The 14682-nt window shown below is 50.3% G+C and overlaps 1 long non-coding RNA gene across 2 annotated transcripts; it reads left to right on the top strand.

Moving 5' to 3' along the window:
- Window positions 1–7173: 7173 nt before the first annotated feature.
- On the top strand, window positions 7174–13342 carry LOC125923555 (uncharacterized). Of its 2 annotated transcripts, none has more exons than XR_007458084.1 (4): window positions 7174–7292; window positions 9902–10104; window positions 12096–12268; window positions 13156–13342. It is a non-coding gene; the product is annotated as an uncharacterized LOC125923555 (long non-coding RNA). The 2 variants fall into 2 exon arrangements; XR_007458083.1 differs by having other exon boundaries at window positions 12096–12299.
- Window positions 13343–14682: the final 1340 nt, after the last annotated feature.

The following is a 14682-nucleotide window of genomic DNA, read 5'->3' as shown; positions in this document are numbered from 1 at the left end:
AATCCCACTTCTGAGGGGGCTAGCGAGGTGCCATTGCATGGAGGTCTCAGAAGTGTTCAATACCCCATTACACACCAAGCATCTGGAGACTTGGGATGGCAGAAGGCAGCAGTTGGGGCAGGGGAGCATTCTCAGGGAGAAATCTACCCCTTCTCAATGGCTTTTGGACATCAGTGAGAAAGGGTGGACAGTTTTTCTTAAGTTCACCTGAGATACCCACAGGGGGGCAGAGAAATCGCATCCTGTTGAGGGACACAGGAGTCTTGCTTTACTAAGTAGGGGTAATAGGCAGGTTATGGCTGTAAATGTGCTCCAGGAGCTGGTCCTGGGCCTCATTACCCTGGATTCATTCCTTGCCTTTCTCCTGCTCTGCTCTGTGTTGCCAGGGGTTGCCCTTGTAGGGTCTATTTGTAAGGCCCCTTGTTATGGACTGAATGTTTGTGTCCCCCTCAAATTTATATGTTGGGATTCTAACCTCCAAGGTGATGGTATTTGGACGTGGGGCCTTGTGAATGGGACTAGTGCCCTTATAAAAGAGATTCCAGAGAGTTCTCTTGCCCCTTCCACCATGTGAGGGCACAGGGAGAAGACAGCATCTATGAACCAGGAAGTGGGCTCTCACCAGACTCCAGATCTGTTGGTGCCTTGATCTTGGACTTCCCAGCCTTCAGAATGGTGAGAAATAAATGTTTGTTGTTTAATCCACCCAGTCTATGGTACTGTTGTTACAGCGGCCCAAACCAACTAAGATCCCCTGTAGCAGCGAGCTTGTGGCCAGGTTCACCCAAAGAGGGGCATTAGCAGGAAGTGGAGGGTTGAGTGGACAGAAGAAGGCAGTGTCTAGGGAACTTCTTTGGCAATGACTCTGTCTTTTCTCTTACTCCAGCTCATGCCAAACAAGACCTTCATAGCTCTGGCTTGTACCAGGTCACCCTGCTTCTGGGGCTTCATAACGTGGCCTCGTCTCTTGCCTCCCCAGCCTTGAGGTAGCAGTGACTTCCTGAGGTTGCTCATCCCTGGGTTGCCTCATTATCCCCTGTTTGGTTCACCCTTCCTCCATCACAGGTATAACCAATTCCCTCTGTTGTTGAATCTGGACACGGTTCCTGTTTTCCTGTTTAGACTCTGTGACTACCCCACCATCTTTCCCATAGGCTGGGGAGGCCTAAAGATATAGAAGAGTATATGTCTTTTATATGAAGAGGACATCGTAAAATTTTATGAGATGCTAAAAATGACGCCCAGTTGAGTTATTTGAGTCTTACTAATCCAAGCGTCTCTCTACCCCAGCACCCCCAGGAAATAGCAGGCTTGTTCCAAAAACCCAATAAGATGATTCTCTGGTCTTTCTTCCCTCAGCTTGAGCTCATATAGACCGACTTGCATGATTTGCATCCTACTGAGGTTAGGGCATTTGATTCCATTTCAGATTTACTTCCTTCTGTGGGTAGACAGTTACAGTAATGGCTCCCAGTGGAGCCAGGGTTCCCTCCCTACATCCACACCCTGGTGTCATCCCCTCCCACACTGACTCGGAGCTTGGCCATGCAACTTGCTTTTGCTGATGGGACAGCAAATGTAACATAAGCAGAGTCTGGAAAAATGATTGTGCATTGAGCCTTTTCCTCTCTCTTGCTGCTTTTGGAACCCAGCCACCATGTGACGAAGCTGAGACCGATCTCTGGGGATGCAGGGCCCAGCTAACAAGCAGTAGCAATTGCTAGAAAAGTAAGTACGGCCATCTTAGACTACCAACCCCATTTTGAGCTGCAAAATGACTGTAGCCAGATGCCCCTAGGGGAGACGAGCAGAAGAATCACCCAACTGAGCCTCGACCAAACTGCTGACCTCCAGAACCATGAGTAAATAAAACGATGGTTGTGCATAGCCCCTGAGGTTGGGGTGGTATGTTACACAGCAAAGGCTAACTTGTGCAATCCCCTTTCTGCCTTTGGTTTTTTTCTACCAACACGCCAGTACTTTCTTCCAGTTAAGCAACTCTTCTGGAACCCTCTGCCCCTCACAGGCACCTCAGCTTACCAGAAGCAAACTCTCCCTCCACCGATGGCCATCCCTGTGCTGCTTCCCCTCAAGAGTTAAGCCCTAACTTCACCGCATGCAAAATTTCCTTTCAAAAAAAAATTTTTTTTTTTTTTTTGGAAAAAAATGTGGTTTTGCTTCCAAATGATGTTCCAAAGCTCTCTGGCTCACCAAGGAGTAATCCCTCGGCTGGAAAACGCAGCGATGCCGCTATTTTAGTATGGCATCAGGCCTCTGGCTTCTTGATGCTGACATGGCTGCCGATGCTTCTTCACGGAAAACTAAATCAACTGCCTAAGATACAGAGACTTGTCCCACAGGGATATTTCAGAAAAGAGAGGCCCTCGCCTTCTTTCCATTCTGCCTCTTTCTGCCCAACTCCTCAGCCCCCCGGCCAAAGATGGATCTTCTTCCTCTGGAGCAATGAACTTCTAACCTGCTTAAGTGGAGACCCATCTGTTGTCCCTGACCCTCTGGCCTCCCCCCCACACTCGTCCTAATTGTTCTCTGATGAAAGCTGAACGTAAGCCTATGTAACACTGCAAAAATGCACGGCTGGCCGACCAAACATTAACAAGAGAGACAGCTATGAGAAAACAATATGCCTGTTTGCTCGGCCTCCCTTTCTGCCGGCAGACTAATTCTGGAAACTTTCCCACTCTCCAAGGGAAGAGGTGCTTTGCTAATCCTGCCAAGTGTCAAAATGGATGGTGTTTGAACAGCTTCCTCTGGCTGGTGCTATTTTTCAGGCTATCCCTTGATAGAAACTCTTACGGATTCAGTGCAGAAAACACCCCCCGCCCCCCGCGCCTGGATCTGTACAGGGGGGTGGGGGTGAGGGCTGAGGGGGTGTCACTTCTTATGGAACTGGTTACCTTTTCTGGAGCACTGCTGTTCCCTGGAAAAAGATTAGGTGGGCAGAGGCCACTGAGGAGAAACAGAAGCTCCAGAGGCCACCTCGGGGACTGGAGATGACTCATCAGCCACAAGGAAAGGGAGCAGGGCTTGGAGTAAGACCAGCAAGTTTAGGGCCCAGGCCAGTGGTCTAAATGTCAGCTGAGACCACCCCTTGGGGAATGCGTTCAGGACCCAACATTCCTAGGCCTCACCAGCCTGGGCCAAAGAAGATTTGTGATGGCAGGAATGGATCTAGCATCACTTGTTTCTCTCCCTCTACCCAAAATTCCAGGAGCGCTCCTTTCTGGTCTCATGTCTTCAGGGGAAACTCTCCTTGGGCCGTTCCCAGCTAACTCATCCTTGGAATCTGCTGATCTACCTCTCCTTCCTTTGTGGCCCCATCGTGTCCCAGACATTCTCTCACGGAGAACTTTGACACTTGATTACACTTACTTGTCTGCAGGTTTGTCTCCTTTTAATGGACTCTGGCCTCCCACAGAGAGGGGACACGTCGTATTTACTCCAAGTCCCCAGCTACCCACCCAGTGTGTGCACTCAGTAGGCACTCGGTAAATATCCTCATTTTCCGTTTAACTCAGAGAAAGTAGCATCGCCCAACAAGTGGGTGCCTGAGCCTGGATTTGGACCCAAGTTGGTCATAATCTAAAGCCTGTGTCATACACCAATTCCACCTAGTCTCCCGTTAGTGATCCCTGCCCCTCTCTCTCTCTCTCTCTCTCTCTCTCTCACACACACACACACACACATGCCTGCACATGCACACATGCCCCAAGACAGGACGGGTAGAATTACAGAGCGTCGGAGATGGAGGGGATCTAAGGCATCATGGAAACCCACTCAATTATTTAACAAATAAGGAAACTGAGGCCAAAGAAATGAAATCATTTGTGTGAGTCGATATGATTTAAGCCAACGTTAGAATGTAGTCCAGGGCGACTGCCGGTGATAATCATATTCAACTCGTCAATTTATATAAGAGCCTCATAGTTTAACTCACAGCCTCGTGGAAGATACATAGGCAAGCGATACACAGTTCCTGCCTGCTGAGAGATTTCAGTGCCATCGGGAGAGAAATACAAGCATGGCTATAAATCCAGGGTAGGACATGAAGAATTCAAAGAGGTTCAGGCCCTCGGAGAAGGGAGAGCCCACATCGACTGAGCAGAGGCAGGAAAGCCTCACACAGGAGATGATATACCGAGATGTGCCTTGCAAAAGAGGCTAGATGGTGGGAAAGCCCAGGCCAGGGCACAGCGCATGTGTCCGCGTGGAGGTGGGAAAGCGTGTCCTGTGTATCAGAAGAATGGTAACTCTCCGACCTGCCCCAGGTGTGGGCTCTGCCTAAAGGGGCAGAATGGAGGTGGGGCTGCAGGGGGTGGGGGGACAGGGCGTGCTTTGGGGTGATGAGAGCAGGTAGGTGAAGACAAAAACCTCTTCACCTCGTGTCTCAGAGGAGAGATGATGCTGACAAGCGCATCTGGGGGAAGGAGCAAAAGGGACAGAGACCTGGGATTTATAGAACAGTAAGAGAAAAAGAAAAGCTAAGTAGGTTGGACCTGATGAGAACAGAGTTCTTTAGGCTGCAAGAGAGGGAAAGGGGGATCCCGCTCTAAGCACTCACAGGCTTTTCCCTTCTGGTTCCCACTCTCCCAGGTCTACCCTAGATATCTGTCTGCCTGTAGGAGGAGGCACAGTTGCACAGGGGTCGGGTGGGGGGGGGGGGGGGTAGTGGGGTCGGGAACCTGTGCGTGCAGATTCACATTGACTTGGGAAGGAATTCTAAGAGAGATACCCAGGTAATGGCTCGTTTGGGTCATTCAAAATAGGATTCTGCAGAAAGTTCTAACCTTTAGCAGCCAGACTATTATCTTGAGAAGGGATTTTCCAAATTCTTCCTCCTCCCTCAGTATCTCCAGACAAAGCCTAGAGCTCAGAGTCCTTCCCTTTGCAGAGTAAGATACCAAAGCCGGTTGGTTCGGGCCTACAAGAGTTAGAAAGGAGGAAATTGAAGTAAAGGGAGAGCCCACCCTTTTTCTGTACCTGAAAATCTTTTTAAAAGAGGAGGAAGGGGACAGAGTGTGAATAGCCAAGCAGTCAGCACAATGGCCCTGCTGTTCCCATCCCTAGGCCTGAAGACGGAGGGGATGTGAGAGGTGCCACCCTTGGGACTGGGTGGAAGCCACTTCAGAAGGCACCCCACTAGGACCCAGGGCACAGCCACAGAAAAGGAGCTTCATGTGGTCAGCCTGGGGGAGGCCTGAAGTTCAGCTTCCCTGGGCACATCTTCAGTCCCATGGGGGGCAGACGCCAAGGTGGGAGACGATGGGCCCCCCAACGGGGCTGCTGTTGTGATACAGCCATGTCTGAGGAGTGGACCTCGGGGGGAACAGACTGGAGAACCAATGGAAAGAGCTTAGGGTGGCTGCCCAGCTGAGGCCGAGGCACCAGTCTGTCACCAGAACATTGCCTGGGCTGGAAAAGCAAGCCACACTTTCAGTACTGGAGTCCAGGAGGTCAAGTATGACCCAGGCAAAACAAAAAACAAACGAACAAAAAAAACCTTCTCCTGAAGACCAGTGCACAGCGCACATCCCAGGGCTTCTGTGGAACCAAAGAACCCACTGCCCCCCTGGTGCCATGAAAGGCAAAAGCTTCCTCGCTCCGTATTCCCAAGCCTCTAGGGTGGGGGACAGCGGGGGCAGGGACTAGCAGAGACACTGAGTGTTCTTCCTAAAGACGGAGCATTATCGGAAGGGTTTTAAATATCAGCTCAGAATTTAACTGGATTGGACGTTTAGCTTTTCCTTCCCATCCCACTAACTAGTGGGTGGGGTTCAGAGGAGAAAGACCAGATTACTTTTAAGCAAAATAATGATCCTCTATTTTCCCTTCACATCCGATACGTGCTGGGTTAGTTATATTTGTGCAACCGGCTCCTTTGAGTTCTTGGGACACCAGAGGCCAGGCCTGAGCTGCACTCCTATGGCCTGGGGACGGGCCCCTGGTGGGTGAGCCCCTGAGGAACCGCCCCGGGGCTGTTCTCACCACCCCCGGGGCCTTCCTGGCGGAGCCGAAAGTCACCCCACTCCTGTCCTGCCGAGTGGAGAGCAGCCTGAGCGCGAGGATGTGGCTCCGCTGCACCCGGGGAGCCAGCCTGGAGAGGCTTGGCCGGGGGTGGGGAGAAGGAGTCACGCGATAGTGGGAGCTAATAAGGAGAAGCAACTGGAAGGAACGTAAGACGCTAACAAGAGCAATGGGCAGAGAAGCGCGGGCCTGACGTCCAGGAGAGGACCCGGTACCTGGCAGGGCCCTTGCCCACCGTGCCCAGAGTGGGGGAGCGGGCCCGCAGCGGTGTTGGGAAGCCAGAGTGCCCGGTGGGGCTAGGCTGAGAACCAGTGGGGGTAAATCTGCAGTCTGAGGGTCCAGGAACCGAGAGGGGCCCAGGGAAAGAGGAGAAGAGAAGGAGAGCCACTAGGGCTCTCATTTACTGGGCGCTCGCCCCGCGCAGAGTTCAGGCTCAGGGCCGGGGTGGCAGTTCCCAAGGGTGTGAGGCCCAGGAGGGAAGCCCCGGGCCTTGGGGGGGGGGGGGGGGGGGGGGGGGCGAAAAAAAACAAAGGGCCGGGGACGGGCCCCTGTCGGGGGGGCCGCGGGGGGGGGGGGGGGGGGGGCCCCTGGGACCCCCTTCCCTGGAAGCCGCGGGGCCCGGGGGGGGGGGGCAGGCCCGCGAGCCGAGGCGGCGTCTATCCGCGGGGCGCTGCTGCCCCCTCCTGGGGACGCTCCGCGGGCCCCTGCGGCTCTGAAGCGGCTGCGGGTGCCCTCGGGGCCGGGGCGCCGGGCGCTTCAGCGCCGATCCCGCTAGGGTGTCGGGCTCCGCGCTGGGCCTGGGCCGCAGCCGCCTTCACAACCGCTCGCGGCCACCCTCCCTCTTGGGGCCGCATCCCCGTGTCTTCCCAGCGGGTCCACCGTGTCGCCCGCCCGTCGGTGGGGCGTGGGGATCGAGGGGAGCCTCGGTGGGCCGGTTAAGGCCCCCCCCTCCCCGCCCCCGCCGGTTTCCGCTGGTCCTTAAGCTCCCGGGGCCTCAGGTGCTCACGGGTGAAAAGGGCCGCAGTGAAGACACTGGCGCAGGCTTGGCTCCGTGCCCGGCGCAAGGGTGGGTGCCCCCAAGCAGGAGTCATTATTGCGCTTCTCCGTCTCCCGCCCTCCTCTGTCCACAGACACACACTGGAGACTGTCCCCACTGGTTTTCAGCCTAGCGCCACCGGCCACTCGGGCTTCCCAACACCAATGCGGGCCCGCTCCCCAACTCTGGGCACGGTGGGCAAGGGCCCTGCCAGGTACCGGGTCCTCTCCTGGACGTCAGGCCCGCGCTTCTCTGCCCAGATCTCTTTCTGGCATCTTAATTCCCTTCCAGTTGCTTCTCCTCGTTAGCTCCCACTACTGCGCGACTCCCTCCTCCCCTTCACAACAACCTCTCCTGGTCCCTGTTTCTCCAGAACACTCTGCCTGCTAACCTCATTGCCACCCTGAGTTACCACGTCCCTGAGGTTAACCCTGAGGTCCCCTGTGACCTCCTCGCCCCACAACCCAAAGCCCAGTGCTCAGACCCCGTTTGAAGGCTCCACAGCATTGAGCGCTGCTGACCATGCTTTCCTGCCAATTTTCTCTCCCTTGAATTTCCTGGGATGCTCCCTCTGCTTTTCTTATGACCTTGAACCCAGTCTACCTCAATTGCCTTGCTGGCTACATTTCGTTCGCCAGCAGCAGGGCTTCAACTTGGTTTTCTTTTCTTTTCATTCTTACATACTCACCTCAGAGCTGTGATCCCCACACACCCACCCAGCCCCCCGCGCCCCGGGGCTCCAGCTCTACACCAGTCTGTCTCCAGCTCAGATCCTTGCTCTGGCTCCATATTTGTGCAGCCGGGTTCTGGTTGCCTCCATGCGGACGAGGAGAGATGCCACCAGCTCTGCAAGTCCAAGACTGCATGCTCCCCAAAGGGGTCCTTCCACAGAAATCTAGGAGATGTTTTTAACTCCTTCCTCTCTCTTATTCACCCCTCCCACCATCCAGTGGGTCCTGCATTCTGTTGATTTCATCGGATTCTACCTTACTGCCTAGAATCCTTTTCTCACTGCCATGGCTCAGTGACAATTTAGTGGGTGCTTATTACGTGCCAGGTACTGCTCTAAGCATTGTGCACGCATGGTCTCATCTAATTCTCTTAACGATCTGGTGGAACTAGGAAGGGACTGAGGCCTTGAGAATTCATTTGCTCGGGGTCATATAGCTAATAAGTGACAAAGACCCCAGAAGGGTCTTGCTGACAGCAGAGTCCTTGATTTTTAGCACTCTCGTGCAACATTACTTCAGGATCGTGTCATTCCTTGCGTAGATCATCACCTCGTCTCTCTTATTAGTTTTCCTGACTTCAGTCTCCCCCTCCCCACAGTGTAGCTGTCTTTCCCTCTCCGCTACTATTTCTCTCATTCAGGTTGCCCTCTGTCATCTCTGCAACTGAATTCCATAGGATCTGTCTTCCTTCTGTCTCTATTTTGCCCCACACCTTAAATCCATTCTCCACACTGAAGCCAGAATTCCCTTCTAAAACGCTAAGTTCGCCACACCACTCTCCTGCCGAAAAACCAGCCCGGCAACTTGGTGAGCTAACAAAGTTGGAAACTTTCAGAGAGTATAAGCACGTAGAAATTTAGGTACGTAACTGAGTTTTCAAGAAAGAAGGGCAAATGGCCCTGCATCAAAAATGAAGACCACCCAGAAACGAGATGGTTAGCACATTAGATGATGCCATGCAGCCCTGGGAGTGGTCGTTAGACCCTGAAAGGTCCCTAATGGTAGGGGCCTGGGTTTTCTCAAGGAATGGAACTAAGTTAAAGTTTGGCCTCCATATTTGGCCCTATGGCCAAATATATGCTTTTCAGCGGCTTTGGCTTTAGCCTTTGGATATCCAAAAATTCAAATACCTGTTTTGATGGGGTCCTTGTACATCATCAATAATCATGTGATCGTATCTGCCAATTTATTCACAGATGTCACCAGTTTTTCCACTTATGTCTTCTCTCTTCTCCAGGATCCAATCCAGGATACCATATTGCATTGAGACTTACTCCATTTTTAGCTACATATCCTTTAATCACCTCTTCATGTGATGATTTTGTAATATCATTTTCCAGACACAAAAGAGAAAGATAATACAGTTTTTTTTCTAACATGGTTAATCAAATTTATTTTCTGTTACTGATCATTAAAACTCTTTCTTTCGGCTTTCTCTCTCTTTTTTGGTAATGGCGCATCAATATTTAGGATTGTTGTCAACCTTGAAAAGACCTTGATGAAATTTCTCTCACGTGTGAGCTGTAAATACATAGTGTGTTTATAATTGTATTCACTGCATTCTCAAGTATATTGTTGATGAAAGAAAGCTTCCATTTTGAATAAGAATGAATCTTCCACTTACATTTTTACATTTCTGATATTAGAAGAACTTCCTGCAGACTAGAAAATTGTAGATGGCTCTATACATCTTAAACCTTGTGTCCCTACCGTCCACATATTTTTGGTGTTGAGCACTGTAGGATTTTTTTGTTATGTGCCAGGCAAGGCAGCATGTGGAGGGTAGGAGTATTTCTGGAAGCCATTCCATAATCTGGTGCACCCAGCAATAACTGAACTATACAAGGGATGACTGCAAACCATCTAATACATCCCATGAAACCCATATGAAATGTAGGCCAAGGCTTTTCCCTTTTCGTCCAGTCTCCAAAGGGCTCATGGTCATTCCAATGCCACCAACATGAGGAGAAGCTGGAAAAAATTACAGTGAATTGATGTTTTTAATACTAGTTCTGGGGGATTTTATAATATTTGTTTTATTTGTTGAGATTTCTTTCCTTGTCATCAATGTTTACTTTCACTCTTCATTTAGTGTTCATCGTTTGCATTGTTTTTCCCTAAAGAAGAATCGAAATTGCATAAGCTTCAGGCCCTATGAAAACTGGATCTGCCCTTGACTGAGAGAGTTTACCACTCACAAACACCGGTGAAAAGCTATTAAAAGTCAGTCTTCAGGAAGAAGGAAGTGGAATTCAGAAGGAAGAGGTGGGATTCAAGAAGCAATGAGACAAATAAGTGAGTGTTAATTAAATGGTAGTAAGAAGAAGAAGAAGCCATTTCTCATCTCTCTGGTACATGACGTAGACACTGTAATGCGGGTGACAAGGTCCTATGTGACCTGGTGTTTGGGCATCAGTTTTATCAGGTACTATTCCCTCTCACCACCTACTAGGAAACAGTCCTCAGTCTTTGTACGTCTGTGCTGGTGCCTCCAGACATTCTCACCTTCTGTTCCTTCTCATTGGAACACTCTTCCCCTTCCTTCTTAAGGAAGAGCCACCCCCATCCTGGAAGCCTAGATGAGGGGCCCCTCCCGCTAAAACCGTACTGTCACAGGTCCTTGCCTTGAGCTCTTTTCTTGTCCACAACCCCCACCAGCCTGTGGTCTCCTGAGGCAGAGACAGAGCCTGGTTCCTTCCTTGCAGGACCTCAGCACCTAGCGCAGAACCTGAGGCAAGTAGGCAGTATGTTCCTATTTGCTAAATAAATAGATAAACTGAGAATCGAAACAAAACCTTTTGCTTTTCAGCTCTTACCATTTCAACTCTTGCTAATCGCTCATGATGGTGGTCCACTTACTTCCCTGTCTTAGCAAACACAGCGGAGTGAAAACAGTCCAGTCTCTTTTGGAGGACTGTGCCCTTCCTTTTGTCATCTCAGGGTACAGTGGGTGTACCTGAAAGATGCCCTTTCCGTATCCCCTCAAGCTACCCCGGAAGTGGCCTCCAGAGAGTTCCACGCTGGCTTAGGGCTTCATGTCTGTCTCAGCCTGAGGACGTTCTCTGGCTGCGGGAGTGTGCTTGGAAGTGTCAGGGAGTTACCCCTCCGGGAGCAAATTCTAACAACCAGGGATGACTTCCTTGCCTGACAGTGGGACAATCTGAGGCGTATTCCACCCAGTCTCTCAGAGAGTCCTGAGCAGGACTGAGTTGCAGGTGCCCAGAGTCACTTCCCCTCTCCCTCTTGTGCTTCCTGGGCTCGCCTTCTGACTAAACTACTTGCACGCAGTCCTTGTCTCGGGGTCCGCGAGGACACAGGGCGCTTGTTCCCATTGTCACCTGTCATGGTGCAGTAGTGTAGCTAAAGCAGGTGCAGGGGACTAGGTAGAATTTTCGTTTGACCCCACGATATAGCTCTGGAAGACAGTGGTTTGGAGGAGAAATTCCTGAAATGTGTGCATTTCGACAGAATGAATCTTTCTGCTATGAGTTTTAGGAGATTTCAAAGTTCAAACACTGAAAGAGGAGGGTCTTTCTTTTTTAATGTTTATTAATTCATTTTTGAGAGAGAGAGACAGAGAGACAGAGAGAGAGCAGGGGAGGGGCAGAGAGAGAGAGAGCGACAGAGAATCCCAAGCAGGCTCCTCACTGTCAACACAGAGCCCGACGCCGGGCTCGATCGCACAAACACTGAGACCATGACCTGATCCAAAATCAAGAGTCTTGATGCTCAACTGACTGAGCCACCCAGGCACCCCTGAAAGAGGAGAGTCTTAAAAGTGGGACAGTTTATAGCCCTCTTGAGAGGGAGAAGAGCACTCAAGTATAAAGTAATTCTCCAACCAGAATGTTGGCCAATGTCCTTCATTTAACAGGGACAGCTGAGCAGGGGAGACTGTGGGAGACTCAGGCTGGGGCCCAGCTTCCAGGAAGCTCAAGAACCTGCTCCCAGTGACTACATACATCCTTACTGTTTGAAAACAATCAGGACCACTTCGGGCATCTCTGTCCTCTGACTCATCACATAGAGGCAGGGCTACTGGAAATAAGCCTCCAAGAAGGGAGGCTGGAATGGTCTTCACCATTGCCTGATTTGCATCTTGCTCATCTAGGAAGGAGAAGATTACTGCCCAGCCCCTCCCAAGGCCCTTCTCAAGTCCCTTCCTGGACTTGGGGGTCAATTGACCGGGAGCAGACAATCCCCCGGGGAGCCACTCCCCTTAGGCAAAGGAACTCAGCCAGGGGCTTGGCAGGTTCTCAGATTGTAAATCTCCCTGCATTTCACAGGAAGCTTCAGACTCTAAACTGTGGCAATGAAAGGGAAGAGTTTTCAGAGCTGAACAGTGTATAGACAGATACAGAGAAATTGGAAAAGAGAATCCATCTCTGGATTGGGTCGTCTGGAGAGAAGGAGGCCGACTCATGAAGAGGTTTCCAGAGAGGACTGGAGAACGCAGATGGTAAAGCCATCAAGGGGAGATGGTGTGAGAGGTCAGCACAATGAGTGTCCTTGTGCCTTGTTTGGGGACTTTTGTGTTTATATGTTTGTGAGCCCTGTCCCCCGTGCAACCCCAAGCTGGGGTCTGCGAAGAAAAATAACCTGGCTCACAACGGCATTCTTCCAGCCCCACTTGAAAGTTTGAAAAACCCTTGGATAGGAAAATAACCTCAGGGAGCCAAGGCTTTCTGCACTTGGTAAAGCCCTAGACCCAAAATACACATAAGAACACTTCTCTTTGAAACGCCTGCAGTACTCGTATCTGAGTCATCTGAAAACAAATAAAAAGAGACCTAAACAAACAAACCTAATTGTGCACGGAAACATGGCCAGGTTTCCAGCCTGGCTTCCCCTCTGTTTTCGTTAGTCAGAAGCCAATATACGCAGCTTTCATGGTATCCAGAACAAGCAAAATATTAAAAACAAATTGCCGAGGTTTCTCCCCTCCCCTCCTCCCTTCACGGTGCTTCACACAGGCCAAGTTCCTGACTTCTCCCTTGGCTTTCACACTTCTTTCTTCCAGTCTTGATGGACAACTGCCTGCTTACCAGGCTGCCCGTGGTCAACCAGCAGCCCTGTTGACAGGAACATTCGCGAGCATCACCAAGTACTGGACCCCCAGATGAATTGAAGGAAGGAATGTTTGGGGTCTTGAGACATTATTTTGTCTACCAATAGTCAATGTGACTGGTTCGAAAATCAGGCCTGCTAGCCCAAAGTCACTTAACATAGGCCTACCCACTGCTCTTTGCCAGCCCCCTGCCACCTGCCTTCCCCCCCACCTTTTACTTATTTCACTATGAAGTGGGCATTCCATTGCCATGGCTCTATCTTGTCTTATTTCCCTAGGATTGTCAAGCTGGCAGAATTCAGGCGGAAGCCGCTGGTGGGGAGAGCTTGTCTGACACAAAGAGCAGAGCTGAGTGCTAAAGAGGAATAAAACCTCATACCACATCATCTGGGCACCTGGATCCAGCCATGACTGAAGCCCAACTACCCTGGGCTTTTCTGTTATATAAACAGCTAAAAGCCCCCATTTTGCTTAAGCCCCTGTTAGTTGGATGGTTGTATCTTACAACTGAAGGAGTCCTAACTTCCAAGTGGACCAGCACTCTTTTTTTTTTTTTTTTTTTTAATTTCTGGGAATGATCTCTCCAAAGGAAGATTTTTTTGGTGAATTTTCAGGTAAATGTCACAGGGAAGTTCAGAAGACAGTCCACTTTAGCCCTGAATCCTGTGAGAAAAACTGCCTCTGTCTCTTGTAGCGTAGTAAGAGATAAATGAGTTCTCTCACCTAACTCATATTTGACACAAAGAAGAAAATAATGTAGTAATTGCTGAGGAATTTCTTTGCACTCCTTGGCTTGTTTTGATGATCAGTTCCAGGCATCTTATTCTGTGAGGCCAGGGGGACATCTAAGTGCCAAGATTAGTCTAGATCCATGTGAAAACAATAACAACAAATACTTGCCAAACAAAAGCCAATGCTGCACAGACAATATTTGGGGAACAGTTGAACCTGTAGGGCCAATAGGTTTGTTTTTTTTTTTTCTTGTTCTATATGCCCTGAATAGGTAGATGGGGACTTGGCTTCTTATCCCCTCCTAATAACTAACCAGAAAAAGAACTCATGTTAACTCCTTTATTCCAGTTCTCTGGTTAAGGGTGAGGGGATGATGTACAGGGATGGAACAGCAGCCCGAGAAACTGGGCTAAGGGATTAGAAGGGCAAACGTATTTTAAGTCATTAGTTTTGACATTAGCAACTATCCTTCTCAAAGGCATTCCATCATGTCTTGGTTCAAATGTCACTTCCTCCAGGAAGCCTTCCTGCATGCTTCCATCGGAAAGTATCACTCCTTTCTCTTGCCCTTTCACGAAATTCAAAATTCTTGGTTACTAGAAGTAGTTGTCAGAAGATAGAGATTATTTTTACTCACAAAAGTCTTTCTGGGGAGAACACCAGAATAAATAATTCAGTAAGCCCTTTGGGATGCGGTCAGGGATATGATCTAGAAGTACATGGTCAACTAGCACAAGATCTGGTCCCCGCCCTGACTTCTATACTGAGTGGGGCTAGTTTTGAAAATAGAAGAAATATTTTGATGTGGGGGAGACAGAGGCAGCTGTGTTGCTTTGCGTGACAAGAGGGAAGGAGGCTCTTATTCAAGAGAACCTGGGAAGAAGAGGGCAGCCCAGCGGGGGGCGAGGGGCTGCTCCAGGGAAGTGAAGGGTATCAGATGTTCCTGGAAGTGAGCAATAGAGGATGAAGTTTGAAGAACAGAAACATCCAGGTGGGTTGTTTACGCTGCTGTCTGTGACGGATACCATGTGTCCCTTTCTTTGTTTCACCTGCGAAGCCTCCAGTCACACCTC

This window comes from Panthera uncia, chromosome B1 (assembly GCF_023721935.1).
Source record: "Panthera uncia isolate 11264 chromosome B1, Puncia_PCG_1.0, whole genome shotgun sequence".
NCBI classification, from domain to species: domain Eukaryota; kingdom Metazoa; phylum Chordata; class Mammalia; order Carnivora; family Felidae; genus Panthera; species Panthera uncia.
This window is presented reverse-complemented; position numbering and strand designations above follow the sequence as displayed.